This window comes from Aedes albopictus, chromosome 3 (genome assembly GCF_035046485.1).
Source record: "Aedes albopictus strain Foshan chromosome 3, AalbF5, whole genome shotgun sequence".
Classification (NCBI taxonomy): Eukaryota; Metazoa; Arthropoda; class Insecta; order Diptera; family Culicidae; genus Aedes; species Aedes albopictus.
The window spans coordinates 282992569-283008854 of NC_085138.1; the positions used below are offsets into that span (position 1 = coordinate 282992569).

Sequence of the window (16286 nt, forward strand, 5' to 3'; positions counted from 1 at the left end):
AATTACGTAACGCTCTAGGGAGAGGGGGGAGTATGGCCAAGCGTTACGGTCCAATTTAGGGATCTTCATACAAAAAAGCGTTACGGAGGGGGGGAGGGGGGAGGGGTTCTAAAAATGTTATATGTAGCGTGACGTAATAAATGGATGCTACCTAAGGCATTAGACTTACAGTATCGGAAATCAACGGTCAAATCCCTCCCCTTACTTCCCAAACTGCAATCATGGCAGGGATTTTTGCCCACCCGAAATGCAAATTCGATTTAAATTGCTGCACGTTCACACCGTGAATTCATTCCAATATCAACACCGCCTTTGTATGTGAACCAAGAACCTTGTTCTACCTACTGCTATATTCCCCGAAATGGAATTACGATTGTTCCTTCTTTTTCCTTCCTCATTGCTCACAACTTGAAACTCAATTATGCAACCAGCAGCGTAACGTGTAATCTTAACCAAAGTGTAGCGCATAGGGCTCACTTTCCCACTTCGACTGAAGAGAATTCCTGAAAACGGAAACGAGCGTGATTACATGTATCACGATGGAGCTGATGTCGTCACGGGGTTAGCTTAAGTTTGTCGAAAAAAATTGGTGTGATTAACCGGCGTCGTCGTCGTCGTCTGTGCTCGTGCTGGTGAAACCCATTTAGCGACTAATCCGGTAGATTTTTTTTTGTGCCAATGTACCTACATACCTTGAACAAGAACGTGTGTTATCAAACCGGGCTACTTACAACCCCGCAGTGAAACTGGTCATGGGTCGGTCATTCAGTCAGGACAGAACAAATAGTACGCGAGACTGACAAAAGGGAAACCCTGCTGACCGGATTGTGCCTCTACTGCTGACAGATTTATGTTGGTCAATAAATTTTAAGCTGATTATCACGTCGACCCAAAAATTTGGCAAATGTTGGTTGGCGTTCTCGGCAGGCTGGAACGAGAAATGAGAGCAGTGGTTTCCAATGTACGATTCTGTTGAAGTGATTACTTTTGTCTTTTTTGTTGCCATTTTTTAAGAGGAGCATCTTTCTGTTCTTGCGCATAAGGTGAAGTTCAGGTTCCATGATGAAATGACATAGCATAGCCGCAATTCTTGAAGAGATTTCCAGAACCCTACTATGCAGCACTTGCCAAGGGTGGAGTCAACGAACGAGACATGGACACATGAATGCTAAAATCATAATTTGTGGTGATATTTCTCACATTAAGGATGAATGTCCAACTTACAATACAGTTGTTCAAGCACGTGCTCGGCAGATGAATGAGAACTTCAATCGTACACAGTTTTGTAACTAGGATTTCTAATAACATAAATTCCTCCATCAACAAATGGTTCACTAATACTTACATCCATGCGTAAGCACCACCCTGGATGCCACAATGTCAGATAAAATTAGAAAATTTACTAAATAAGTACTCTTTATTGTTTAGTACCTTGAATAGTTTTTCCGTCGTATTATTTTATTTTTCTTTTCGTGAAGCGATTACCGCAATTATCTTCTAAACCATGAAAAACTGTCGGAAGCGTCAGAATCACTCCTTGTTTAATACTTTTTCCACAACAAAAACCCATCCAAATCCGATAATCGAATCCAAATACAAATCAATTAGCGTCAAGCACTAACGCTACAGCAGGAACATCGAAAAACCATAGAATCGCGCGCGCACACATTTCCAAATGAGCCAGCTCCGAATGCTATCCCCAGAAAGAGCGCTCCGAGTGCAAAACTCACAAAAACCAAAGCCCTTTCCAGCTCCCAAGTCCCGGACCGATCACAATCTCAACCCTGAACAAAACCCCGCACGCTAACTTAATTGGAACTAAATTGAAGAAAAATAATCATTCTAAGATATTGGCTGCGATTTTGAGCGGAGTGCACGGTCGGGAAAACCCCCCGGACGAAATTGAAAATTGATTTCCAATGGAGATGGGGGGGGGGGGGGGGGAGGTGGCGCTGCTTCTCCTAGCTGCCTGAACAACCAGAAACAGACTCCGAAAGGATGTGCTGCGGTTTCGGCGTTTTTTGGACACAGCCAGAACATTCCGTTCCCGTCAATCTGTCTTGTCATTTCAATCAGCCCAGCAAAAGAAGAAAAAAAGCTAGCGAATCCGAGCTTCGGTTGTACCGTCATGTTTCTCGGTTCTCTATCGATAACTCTGATGGCTGCCGTTGCTCACACGGGGGAGGTTTGTGATGAGATGTCCTGTTTGCTGTCGTCACAGCAGTGATGCTGCTGCCATTGAAAAATGGGCGATGAAATCGTTTCGGGAAAGCCTGTTCCGGTTCTATGGTTTTGGTCATTTGCGAGTGCTTGGTTGTCAACGGCAGTGATTCTCAAACTCTTTGAGCTGGATCAGGATTTGGAACACATATCAAAACAAAGTGCTGAAAAACCTCTTAATTTTGTTCTTAAAAAGATCCGGAGTTATTTGTGGGAGTACTCAAGATGTAGCTCTGAATGTTTTTACAGACCTTTTCCCAAAAACACTTCTGACTTTATCTTGAACTGGGATGCCAGATGATATAAAAAAATCTGTATCACTCTTTTCAAAAATCTGTATCCCATACAAAAATAAAATGACCCCTCTAGCTAAAAAATCTGTACTTCATATAAAACGGAATCTGTATGGAAACTAAAAAATCTGTATAATACAGATAAATCTGTATATATGGCATCCCTGATCCTGAAAGTCTCCGTAACACCTACAGACTTTGTACTGCAAGCTCTCCAAACTATTTCCTAAATGTTCAGCAGACATTGTCCTGTTTGTTCTCCACATTTTGTTCTGAATGTTTTTTTTTTATTCTGGCTTGCTTGTTCTCTTCAGATTGTGCCACCAGATTTCGGGACGAGTCCTCCCAAAACTTTCCTGAAAACTGTCCAGACATTGCCATTAAACTTCTTCAAACATTGTCCTTCGTACAATTCAGAGTTTGTTCAAAGTTCCTACAAATTTTACCAAAGTTTAACAAATTTCGAAAGAAATCTTGTGAAGCTGTTCCAATAGGGTGTCCCACACTAATATGAAAAACAAAAACTTCGAAAAATGCCAAGACTTATCTTCTGAATCAGTTGTTTCGGACTCTTAAAATCGATTAAACCTAAGGGGCCCTCAAGAAGCTTGAAGTATTTATGGGAAAACCTATCCAAATGTAAGCAGAAATATTAGGTTTTCTATTTTTGCCGCTAGGTGACGCTGGAAGTGTTCAATAATTAAACCCTTCGGTATTGTTGTAGGTGACACCAAATAACTTTGTCGAAGACCGCAAAGTGATCCGACGTTTGTGAAAAAAGTAGTGATCCGCCGCTGCCACATTTGTCCTAAAAAATTTTCCAGCTGTGTATCGATGGTCTTACATATTTATTTTATCATACAAGACCTACCTCCCCATTTTTTCATGAAAGTTCTTCAGGGATAGCCATGACACTTTTCCAGACTTCGTCCTGCGTACTATCCAAAAGCTTTTCCGAAGTTCTTGCAGATTTTGTCCTGAAAGGTCTCTCTACTTTGTCCCACAAGTCTTCCAATGTTTATCCTAGCAGTTCTCTGTAGCCAATGTACTAGATGTTCCACGAATTTTGTCCTGTAAATCTTCCTGAAAAGCCTCTAGACTTTTGCCAGAAAGCTGTCCAAAATTATGTCTGCGTACTCTCCTGGACTCATTCTGAGATTTCTGAAGATTGCAGACATTAGCGGCTTCCCAGCTTTATACTGAAAGCCCCCAGCCAGTTAGTCCTGCTAAATTGGTCGTGAAAAATCTTCCAGATTTTGTCTTTTTTACTTCAAGACTTCTCCAAATTCAAGATGGCGGGGCTTTATTTAAAAATTTTATTTCTGTGTATTTTAACTCATGCTAATTCTACACTTCAAGATGGCGGCTGTTTAATAGTGTTTTAGGCAAAAACCATACAGTATGGGTATATTTGGTACGGGAACATCCAAGATGGCGGCCCAAAATTCAAGATGGTGGCCTAGAATTCAAGATGGTGGCCTAGCATGGCGGCTTTTTAATGGAGTTTTAGGCTCTAAAAATGGTATGAGGAAGATTTTCCAAAAGGAAGAGTCCAAAAATCACAACTCAAAATTCAAAATGGCGACTGTTTAATGGAGTTTTACTTAGGTTCTAAAACCATTCAAAATTGGGTGTATTTGGTATGGGGAAGATGTCTGAAGTCACCACTAGGTGGCACCATCACCACTAGGTGGATTCATTATGGGTTTCCAGAAACCATTTTAAACGAAATTTCGGAAAAAAAAACTTTTAAGGAAAAAGGCGGCAAGCCTTTCGGGTCTTTTTCTGAAAGGAACCATTGGAAATAATCGTACGTTAATCTTTGGACGAAGTTTTGGGAGAATTTCGGGAAGAATTTCGTAAGGAATCTTGACAAAAATTGTGTAAGGAATCTCTGGATTACAAAATAGAACAAATCCATAGAATATTTCGATAGGCTTCCTTGGAAGAATAAAAAAAAGTATTCCAAAAAAAAATCTCAAAAATCCCGAAAGGAATCGTAGAAAATATTCGTAGGGAAATCCTGGACTGAATTTTGGAAAGAACCCCGGGAAGTATTCTTAAGGAACCTCTGAGAAAAAACCGGAAAGAGGAATTCTGAATCCAGGAAAATCTCTATTATTATTATTATCTTTATTTTCGAGATTTTCAGCCAGGGGCTGGTTCATCACCGAGGAAAATCTCTAAGAAAATTATTGGAGGAAAGCCTGACACTTGTGGATGAATTTCGAAAGGATTTTCTGGATCACAATCCAGATGAAAACCACTGAAAAAATCCGGTAGGCATCTTTAGAAGAATTACAAAAAGGATCCCTGAAAAATCGCGAGAGAAATTTGGAAAAACCTAGAAGGATTTTTTTTGTTTTGAAAAAAAAACACATGGGGGAATTTCTGAAAGATTGCTGGGAGGATTTTGAAAACAGATACTTTTCTGGAGTAGTTTTTCTATTTCTGGAGAAGTTCCAAAGGAAGAATCATTTCTAGAAATTTCTAAAGAAGAATCCTTGGAAGAATTCTTCTTGGAAGAATTCTTTCATGGAACTTTAAGAAAAGTTTTTGCTAATTTTTCATGTTATACTTTTGGAATGAATTCTAATAAAAGTACCTGGAAGGATTCCAGGTGATATTTCGGATAAAATTTTTAATACAATGAAAAAAGAAGTCACTGGAAAATTTTTGAAAGAATTCTGAAACGAATTTCTGTATGAATTCCAAAATAAATTACTGGATGATTTCTTTGAGAAATCCTATAAAGAATTTTGGAAGGGAAACCCGAAAAAAATACCCAATTCTATAAGAATTCCTAAAAAAAATCGAGGGGTTCTTGTAAGAATTTGAGGAGAAATCGTTACAAGAACTTCGGAAATAACCCTTGGGAGAATTCTGAGGGAATTTCCAAGAGGATTTCAGGACGGCATTCCTAGAAAATGCCGGGAGTTATCATTGGATTATAGTCGAATGAAGGTTTGAATAATACCCGTGAAAAGATTCCGGTGAATTTACGGAGGAATTTCGGAAAGAATCTCTGTGAAAATACAAGAATTTCATAAGAAATATGTGAAAATAAATAATTCCGAAAGAAATCCTGGAGAAATCCTTGTGAAGATAAAAATAAACACACCAGAAATAGTTCCGAGGATCTTTAGAGCAGTTTCGGAAAGATATTGTGAGACAATGCCGATAGAATATCTGGAACAGTTCCGGAAAATTCCTGCTAGGATTCTGGGAAGCAGTCCTGAAAAAAAAAATCTGGTATTACGGGAATGTCAGGTCAGATTCAGTGAAAATTTTCTGGACAAATGAACTTCTTTTAGCGGTGTTGAAATAATTCCATATTCTAAACCTATACACCAAACTGGGCAGAAGCTCCAACTTTCATGAATCTAATCGGGAACCTACTTAAAATCATTGTTGAATCATCTCTCGTCGGTTTTTGAGTTTTTGTACTGGTCGGAGCTTTCGAGCAGTTGCACAACGGCAAAAGGTTATTGCAACCATAACAAATTGCAAATGCTCCAAAGAAAATCAAATAGCGCTCCATAAAGAATGAACATATGTTCCATGAAAATGTGCAATGTTATCCATAAATGATTGAAAACGTTCCATACTTTATAAAAAATGTTCCGGTAAAACATAAAATTTTCTCATTAAAAGTGAAATTTTACTCCAATAAATAATACTGAAATGCTCCATAATAACATACAAATGCTCCATAGAAAAATGCAAATGCTCCATAGAAAAATGCAAATGCTCCATTAAAAAATAAAATTGTACCCATAGAAAATTGAATATTGCTCCATAGAAAAATTCAATTGCGCCACAAAAAATTTAAATTGCACCATAGAAAATAGACAAATGCTCCATAAGTATTATCAAACTGCACATAAAATACAATTTGCTCCATTAAAAATGAAAATTCTCCACAACTTTAAACATTTGCACCACTTAAGCAGTGCAATGTAAAGCAATTCAGCCCTGTTGAATTAAATTTTGAGAATATGCTATCTATGGAAGATTCTCAATTTTTCATGGAGCAATTCATGTTTTCTATGGTGCAGTTTTTTTTTCATTTATTTTCTTTGGTGCAATTTCATTTTTTTATGGTGCAATTTTATTTTTCTATGGAGCAATATTCAATTTTCTATGGGTACAATTTTATTTTTTTATGGAGCATTTGAATTTTTCTATGGAGCATTTGTATGTTATTATGGAGCATTTCAGTATTATTTATTGGTGCAAAATATCACTTTTAATGAGAAAATTTTATGTTTTACCGGTAATTTTTTTATAAAGTATGGAACGTTTTCAATCATGTATGGGTAACATTGCACATTATCATGGAACATGTGTTAATTCTTTATGGAGCGCTTTTTGATTTTTCTATGGAACGTTTCTATTTATTTATGGGTGCAATAAATAGGCAGCCGTTGCACAACCGTCAAGGAGGAATATTAAAAAATCTTTTCGAAAATGATTTCTTTTATCAAAATAAAGTTTGATAAATCTGAAAAAGTGGAAAAAAGTTAACTTTTTTGTTGTTTTTTTAAGTTTGAAAATCTAATTTCGGGAGGATTTTCTGAAACAATTTCAGTAGAAGCCCCTAAAAGAATTTTCAGTAGAATCTCTAAAAAAGTCCTGGAAAATGCAGAGAAAATCAAGAAGCATTCCTTTAAAATATCCGGCAGAAATCCATAGAAAAAATCAAAAAGAAGTCCTTGGAAGAAGGGTGGGAAGCATCCCGGAGAGATCGCCAGAAAGAAGTTTGTGAGGAATCCGGAGGGATTTTCAAGAAATCATCTGCAGGAATCCCTGAAAATTTTCCGGAAATCGTCCTCGAAAAATGTGAGAGCAAGAATCTCGGATGAAGCTGTTGGATGAACTCCATGAAAAAATACTAGCAGAGGTTCAGGAAGCAATCCAAAGAGCGAAGAGGGAGAAATTTCTGGAAGGATTGTGGATGGAATCTCAAAGAAAAAGCTGCAAGAATTCCATAAGAAATTTCTGGACAGAATGTCTGGAAGGACTCGGAAAGAAAACCCAGCAATAATTCCACTTGGAATCACTGACAAATATCTGAAAGACCGGGAAAATCCTCTGAAGAACTACATGGAATTTCCGAAACATTTCTGACAATTCTGGGAAAAAAAGTGTTCCGGGAGAAAAACCTGAAATAATTCCGGCAAGAGGACGTGGAAAATTTTGGAAGGTGTCTCAAAAATACACCCAAGAAAAAAAAAGAAAAATTCCAATAGGCATCTTTGGAAGAATTCAGAAAAGAATCCCTGAAATAATTGCGAGAGAAATCTTTGGGAGAGCTCTGGAACAATTTCTAGAAGAATAACAAACAGGATCCTGGCAAAACTCCAGGAAGAATCTTTGGAAGAACAGCTGAGAGAATTCCTTGATAGAATTTCGGGAGGGAAATTTGGAAGATATTGCAAATTCCTGGAAAAACTCTTAGAGAAGAATCCTTTTGAGAATTCGAGAAGAATTTTAGAAAAAAAATCTTTGGAAACTTTCCATGCGATAGTTCTGTAAATTTTGGTTAAATTTCCAAGGTTGAATCATTGTTGTGAGAATTCTGAAATGAATCTATTTAAGGACAAGGTATTTGGAGTACATAGCTCAAATTTTTTAGAGCACCGTTTTATTGGAGCCGTTGAACGGATTTGAATGAAAAAGCATCACGCTGTTGATAACCACTGAACAATCAGCATGATGCATTTTCAGCCATATCCGTTCAAAGGTTCCAAAAAACGGTACTCTAGAAAATTTGAGCTATGTACTCCAAATACCTTGTCCTTAAGAACTCTAATAACACCAATTCCGGAAACTTTTATTGGAGGAATCCTTTGAAAAATTTCGGAAGGGATCTCCGAAAAAAAAAACCAAAGGAGAATTTTTGGAAGGATTTGAGGAGAAGTCGTTAGAAGAGCTAAGGAAGTAGCCCTTGATAGAGCTCTTGGAAAAAATCTGGGAAGATTTCAGGGTGAAATTCTAATAAATTGCCAAATTGGCGGAAGGAATCCCATGAAAATTTGCAGGTAAAATATCTAAAGATTTCTGGATAGAATCCGTAAAAGGAATGGAAATAAATCCAGAAGGAATCTTTGGAAAAAAAATCCGGAAGATATCTTTGAATGAATCTGGGGAGAAGAAATCTGAAAGAAGTGGAGCGGACCTGGTGTGATGGTTAGAACACTTGACCATAACGCCGAGGACCTGGGATCGAATCCCACTCCCGACAAACTCGCAAAATGTGAGTTCTTCCTTCGGAAGGGAAGTAAAGCGTGGGTCCCGAGATGAACTAGCCTAGGGCTAAAAATCTCGTTAATACAGTTAAAAATAAAAAAATAAATCTGAAAGAAATCAATGGAATAATACCTAAAAAAATTCTTGAAATATTTGGAGAAATGTAATTGAAATTTTCGGGAAGAACACGAGGTACAGTTCCGGGGAGAATCTGTAGAAAAGTTTCGGGAAGAAATTCTGAATCAATTCCAAAAGAAATCATTAGAAAAATTCCAGAATGAATTTTAAAAAATGTACTGGTTGAATTTTAGGAAAAAAAAACTCTGAAAATTTCAGGAAAAATCCAGTGAGGAATTGCTGGAACAATTCAGAGAAGAATGCTTAACACAATTCCGGGACAAATCTATTGAAGTGATATGGCAATACTGGATAAAACACGGGGAGTATTCCAACACGCTCTACAAACCACCCCCCTCCCTCCCCTCTGCTAGCGTGACGTAATTTGTGTAGGACCCCAAAGCCGGATTGCAGCGAAATTCATTAAAACGAGCCCAAAGTGATCATCTTTTTGCACCGATTAAAAGATAGAATCTGAAAAAAACGAACAGCTTCCGGAGAGGTGGAATGAAAGAGTCACAAGAAATATAAATATTATGGAAAGTGAGAGCTTCGTTCAAATCTCCACAAAACATTTTGAGTGGCTTGAATAGCTCGTTAGCAAACTATATCATAATTCAAGGTTTGTCTCAACTGCAGAGACACAGACTTCAGCATTTCCCAAAACCAACCCAATTTATTAATGTACAAACTACCCCAATATTCGCCATTCATGAATCCTTTCCCAAAACTTCTTTTAACAGTGCCAAGCCCAACCGGAGTCGACCCTTACGTGTGTGTGTGTACTATCCAGTACTCATGCTCTACCTCACCATATTTTTTGTGGTTTCTTCTGCAGCAGCAGCAGCAGAGACATACCAGAGACCAGTGACTGCCAGCTGCGCCGGACCGGTATTTCTTATTCAATGAATAAATGAATTATTATGCAGCTTCTCGGCTTAGGCGAAAGTTGATCCTTCTTGCCAGCGGCCACAAACACATGAAACCAGAGAGAGACATTGTACAGCTTCTCCAGTCTGCTGGTGCTTATGCGGCGGCGACGACGATGAGGTGTGTGGTAGGCAAGCATTGCGTTGCGCTGCGCTGGATAGGAATTATTATTTTTTGCCTCGGTAGATTGCTTTATCTGGGGGTAGTCCAGTGCCAAACCAACAAGGGGTGGCATTGCCCAAGCTCTGACCCAAAGAATGGCATTTATCGTCATCACCAACTGGTGATCATCGCCCAGATGGGAGGGATGGGGACGGATGGTTGCTGATGTTGGGCGCCACACTCATTGCTACTGCTAGGAGGAATTGTTTTCAGGATCAAAAAGTTGGTATCTTCTGGTATCACCATTGATGATTCAGGGGAACGCTGCTGGTTGAGTAAAGTGGTCACAGCTGGGCAAAGTTTGAGCAGTAATTAAAGTTGAATGGTAGTCAATTTTGACAGTATGAATTTTTAACGAAGGTTGTTGGTAAGGTGTGATTAGTTAAGGTGAGGCAAAATGGTTTAAGAATGGGGAACTATGCAAAGAGAAGTTGAGGGTGTCTAAATCCGATTTCTTGTATGTCCTAGATTTTTCCCTATTAGAATATACTACCGTGTGAATGAATGAATCATATGACTTAGGAAAAATTAAAGCGGACCATTGATAACTATTAAATTTTCCAAAGCTTGTAATTATGCACCCACGGGACACGACACGAGAACGCACACAACACGTATTGTTCTTACAAACGAAACGTTTGTAAGTTGTGTAATAGTAGTTTACGCAACAAGGTGCAGAATGAAGATTTTTACAGCACGAGTCGTACATTACGACGAGTACAATTACGACGAGTGCTGTAAAAATCGAGTTCTGCGCCGAGTTGCGTACAACGTTTTTTGCAATTTCATAAATTACCGCTTGAGGGTAGTTTTGAACAAAATTTTTTCTTCAGACTTCATAGCCATGTTTAAGGACAAGGTATTTGGAGTACATAGCTCAAAATTTCTAGAGCACCGTTTTTTAGAACCGTTAAACGGATTTGGATGAAAATGCATCACGCTGTTGACAACCACTGAACAATTAGCGTGATGCATTTTCATCCAAATCCGTTTAACGGTTCTAAAAAACGGTGCTCTAGAAATTTTGAGCTATGTACTCCAAATACCTTGTCCTTAAAAAAATCTGATCATAACAGGTTATACGGCGCAGTTGTCACATTTTTTTCTAAACTTCGTCCAGAAAGCATCAAGAAGTTCATCAAAGCTAAAAACAGTACTGTAATGGTTCATTACGCAACGCAAATCAGTGCTGTAATGAACCATTACAACACTGCTAGTTTGGTGTGGGAAAATAGGCCTTTTCCTGTCAGATTTGCCTGAGGTAAAACAGCCTATTACGATGAGAAATTGCAAAATAGTAGTTTACGCAACAAGGTGCAGAATGATGATTTTTACAGCACGAGTCGTACATTTATCCAACGAGGCTCGCCGAGTTGGATAATTACGACGAGTGCTGTAAAAATCGAGTTCTGCACCGAGTTGCGTACAACGTTTTTTGCAATTTCAAAAATTACCGCTTTTGGTTAGTTTTAACAAAACATTCCCATCAAATTGCACACTGATTTTCATAGCCTTGTTTAAGAAAATCTGATCCTGGTAGGTTACACTGTGTAGTTGTCACAATTTTCAAAACTGCATCCAGAAAGCATCAAGGAGTTAATGAAACCTGAAAACAGTGCTGTAATGGTTCATTACGCAACGCAAATCAGTGCTGTAATGAACCATTACAGCACTGTTTATTTGGTGCGGGAAATTAGGCCTTTTCCTGTCAGATTTGCGTGAGGTAAAACAGCCTATTACGATGAGAAATTGCAAAAAAGTTCTTACGTGAGCACAAACCCAAGAAATTGCAGTGCTTATAATTATGCATATGTTTTAGTGTATTTAAAATTAGGACCGTGAAGAAGAAAACAAATAATGCTAAAGTGTTTCCCCTCAAACTTGTTTCGAAAACTTGAGTTAAACCTTACTAACTATACTTACTTTTTTCCTCTATTTTCAGGTGTTCAACTTACGACAACTACGAGGATTTCTAACTATATTTGGTACGTACAATAGCGTTAAATGATTTCTATAAGGGTAATTTTCCAATTATTGCACAGCTAAAAACTCGCCTATTGTTGCACACTCCATATTATTCTTATGAGGTGTGCAACAATTGGTGAATATTTAGCCTGCAACAATTGGTAAATTACCCTACGGCCCGAAGGGGCTTCTTTATAGTAATTGGGGTAATCAAGTCAAGGAACATACATGTATAGTCGATGCGGTATGTGGAAGAGTATTTAACAAGACCATGCAGAGGGTGACTGATTGGGTTCCCGGTCGATCCAGGAACTTTTGCAATGGAAATTTCTGTGTTTTCCTTGGGCACACGATACACCCATATAAAATTATCTTTGTCAGAGAATGTTCTCCGTTGATAACTGTGAAAGAGTTCATCGGATCGGCAGTAAATCCAGGTGAAATCATGCTAGGAACTCCGCAAGACAAGTTGGAGAAATGTCTGGAAGGAAATCTGAGACAACTCAGTAAAAAAAATGTGGGTGTAAACCCAGGAGAAAATATTAAGAAAATTCAAGAAGAATCTCTGCGAACATCTGAGAGAAACCACTGGAGCAATGACGAGTGCTATCTTGCGAAGAAATCTTGGAGAAATATCATATCCCTCTCTGGAAAAACTTCTGCAAGGATCCCGCAAACATTCCGAGAGAAACTGCTGGAAAGCTATTCCGGAGCAAAACAACTAAAAGAAATTTCTGAAGGAACTTTGGATAAACGGGAGCAACCCAACGAAAAATTTTAGAAGTTTATTGACAAAACCAACTGTAGTCTAGTGGTTAAGGCCATGGATCGCCAATCAGGAGACGGTGGGTTCGATTCCCGTTCCGGTCAGGAAAGTGTTCTCGACTCCCTGGGCATAGTGTATAATTGTACTTGCTTCACAATATGCAAATTCATGCAATGGCAGGCAAATAAAACCCTTCAATTAATAACTGCGGCATTGCTTTAAAAACAGTTAGTTGAAGGGAGGCAGGCCAAGTTCCAGTGGAAACGTAGAGCCATATGGAAGAAGAAAAATTTCAAGAAGAACTCACTGGAATTTTCTTGTGAGCAACAGTAAAACATTTAAGGTGGGAATATCGGTAGAAACCCATGTAGGAATTCGGGAAAGAATTCCAGATATAATCTTGGAAACAATTTCGAGAGAACTCCTCAAATATATTTCGGAACGAATCTTGGATAATTTACATCCAAATTTCTAAACAAATCTCTGACGGATTTCCAAATCCTTAGAAGAGTTCTTGAGAAGAATTAATCAGAATAGCCACCATTTTTTTTTCAATTTTATTTTGATATGCTATCGTAATTTCCAGTTTTTCGTTGGACTTTTTTTTATCGAATTTTCAACATAACCACCCGCACAGGGAATAGACATCCAAGTCCAAGTGGACTGTGGAATTAATGACTGGGCGCCTGGATGTTTTCCGTGATTTTTTCCTGTGTTTGCATGTCATTCCTTTTTAAAAGAAATTTTCGGTGGGAACGTCAAAGCTATTTCTAGCATTGAGAAAAATCTGAACATACCAACTGTTACGTGAGAATGTAGTTGTGAACCTCTGTACATTGTCGGAGTTGACTGTTTGTACATGTGTATTGTTTTATACTTTGTGTTCTCCGTCATTCTCGGAGAATAGAGTCAGTGAAGATGAGACAGAATGGGCGCGTATGAATCGTGAGGAGAAATGTGTAAATGCGCGTATGAAGTATGTGGAGAAATCATCATAGTTGTAAGTTGTTTTATATGTTTGAGTCTACTAATAAAGTATGTATTTAGCTTTGTAGCTTTGTGATAACTAAGTCGGCAGTGGCCAGTCAATGCTTTGACCAGCATGCTGCAGTTCTGCTTTGACAGATTTGTTAGATACTTTGCCACCCCTAGAGATGGCTCAGTACAATACAATTTTGTTTGACGACATGACTCCAAACTATTCCACACAGAGAAAAATATGTAATTAAGTTTCAGCGAGAAATCATGCACATAAAGGGAATGCTAGAGTTATCGTGTAAATTTCCGCCAACCATCGCGTAAATCATCATGGACTCCAACCGGTTACGCGACTATTGGCGGAAATTTACACGAACGTAACGTAATTTTGCATGATATCTCATGTAAATATGCACTAACTCTAGCATTCCCTTTATGTGCCTGATTTCTCGCTGAATTTTAATTACATTTTTTTTCTGTGCAGTATTGTTTGTGCTGAGTAGCAGCCCAGGTGTCAATCAGAAGCTCTACCCAACATTTGGATACCGGAATAGCTGGCTCAGGGCCAATGAAGTCATGTGATGCTCCAGTGCGAGCTAACTCATCAGCCAATTTATTTCCAGCGAAGGAAGAATGGCCAGGTACCCATGCAAGGTGAACAGCGTTTGCTGAATCCAGCTCCTCGATTTGAGTTCGACAAACGATAACTATCTTCGACCTGGAGTTGACCGAAGCAAGTGCTTTAATAGCAGCCTGGCTATCTGAACAGAAGTATATTACTTTGCCCATCACGTGCTGCTGAAGTGCTGATTGCACTCCGCACATAAGAGCAAAGATTTCGGCCTGAAAAACGGTGCAGTGTCTACCAAGTGAATAAGACTGATGCAGCCTTAGCTCACGAGAATAAACACCAGCATCTGCTTGACCTTCGAGAAGGGAGCCATCAGTGTAACATACGATGCCGTCTGAAATACTTCTCTCCAGATAACCAGATGTCCCCTCTTCCCGGGAAGGGAATTTCGTGGAAAATGTCCTATATGGAAAATTACAAGCAATTGTAAAATCACTTAGAGCAGTGGTGCTCAGGCTGGAGGATATCGCGGGCCAAATTTGCAATTCGGGATCGACCTGCGGGCCGCATATTACATCGATACACAAAAATAACAAAAAGAACAATTCTAAAGCATATTTATAAAAAACTGAATTGTTCAATTTAGATTCATAAGTTTGGTTGAGAAAAACGTTTGAGCTTCAAATTGAAATTTAAACAAACAATTTAGAAGTTGCCCCTAGAATTGAGTTGAAGCTACTTCAAAAACTTGTCAAGCAGCTTTTACAAGAATTTCTTTTGAATCGCTCCAAAAAGGTTTGTTGGATTTTCTCCTGAAATTTCTAGTGGAGTTGCTCCAGAAGGTTTTCGAGAAATTTCTTGAAGTTTCTTTAAGTTTTTCTAGAATACTCTTTGAACACCTCCAAGAACTCCTCTTGGAAGTTGAAAGTTACTTCAGGAATCCCTCATTAATCGTTTCCAAGAATTTCTCTTAGAATGGCTTCCGGATTTTTCCGAAAATTTTCCAGGAGTTTCTTGAAGATGTTATTAAATTCTTTCCATAAGTCTCTTCTAAAGTTGATGAAATGCTTCATCATTAAATTTCTTCAAAAATTAGATCTTTAACAATTGTTTCCGGAAGTTTCTTCAACATTATCTTCTAAAATTGCTGCAAAAGTTCCTTCAAATATATCGCTCAGTTAATAACTGTGGAAGTGCTCATAGAACACTAAGCTGAGATGCAGGCTTTGTCCCAATGAGGACGTTACGCCAAGAAGAGAAAAAGAGGAGTTTCCTCTAGTAAACCGAGGACCCATAGACGTCAAAGAAAACTTCGAGCGCTGCCGTAGGAGTTGAAGCGAACGCCCCAGACATCGTCATTAGGCACATGCTTTGGAGATGGCCTAATTTTGATTGAACCGTTCTCACTTCGCTTTTTGCCACCACATAAGACATCCATAAGCCAATATTGGACGAATAACAGTTGTGTAAATCCATTTGATATACTTGGGTTTTGGACCCCAAGTTGTACCAAAGGTTCGCCGGCGTTGCCCGAAGGCCATACAAGCTTTCTTGATTCTGAACTCAACATGAGGTGTCCAGGAAAGCTTGGAATCAAGAATGACTCCAACGTACTTTACCTGTTCAGTCACATTGATTTCAGAATCAAAGAGACGTAAAGGTCGAACACCATTACGGTTTCGCTTTTCCGTGAAAAGAACAATATATGTTTTACTCGGATTTACCGAAAGGCCATATTGGCGACACCAACCCTCAACTACCTGGAGAGCGTTTTGCATCAGGTCGAAAAGGGTGCTGATGCACATACCGACTAACAATGTTAGGTAGTCGTCGGCAAAACCATAAGTAGGAAAACCGCTATTATTGAGTTGCCTCAATAGCGTATCTGCTACGAGATTCCACAAAAGCGGTGATAAGACTCCCCCTTGGGGGCATCCACAAACACTCAATTTCCTAATCGCCACTTGACGCAATGTCGAGAAGAGATGTCGGTTTTTGAGCATTTGGAGAATCCAATTGGAAATCATAGGTG

General features: G+C 38.7%; 1 protein-coding gene across 3 annotated transcripts in view; it reads left to right on the plus strand.

Annotated features, from left to right (window-relative positions):
- LOC115257546 (uncharacterized) overlaps nucleotides 1-16286 on the plus strand; it is a 380825-nt gene that overhangs the window by 79557 nt on the left and 284982 nt on the right. For all 3 annotated transcript variants that reach the window (XR_009999519.1, XM_062861131.1, XM_062861132.1), the window contains one exon: nucleotides 11917-11959. The gene's annotated coding sequence lies outside the window, so the exon portion shown is untranslated. The remainder of the gene's footprint in view (nucleotides 1-11916; nucleotides 11960-16286) is intronic.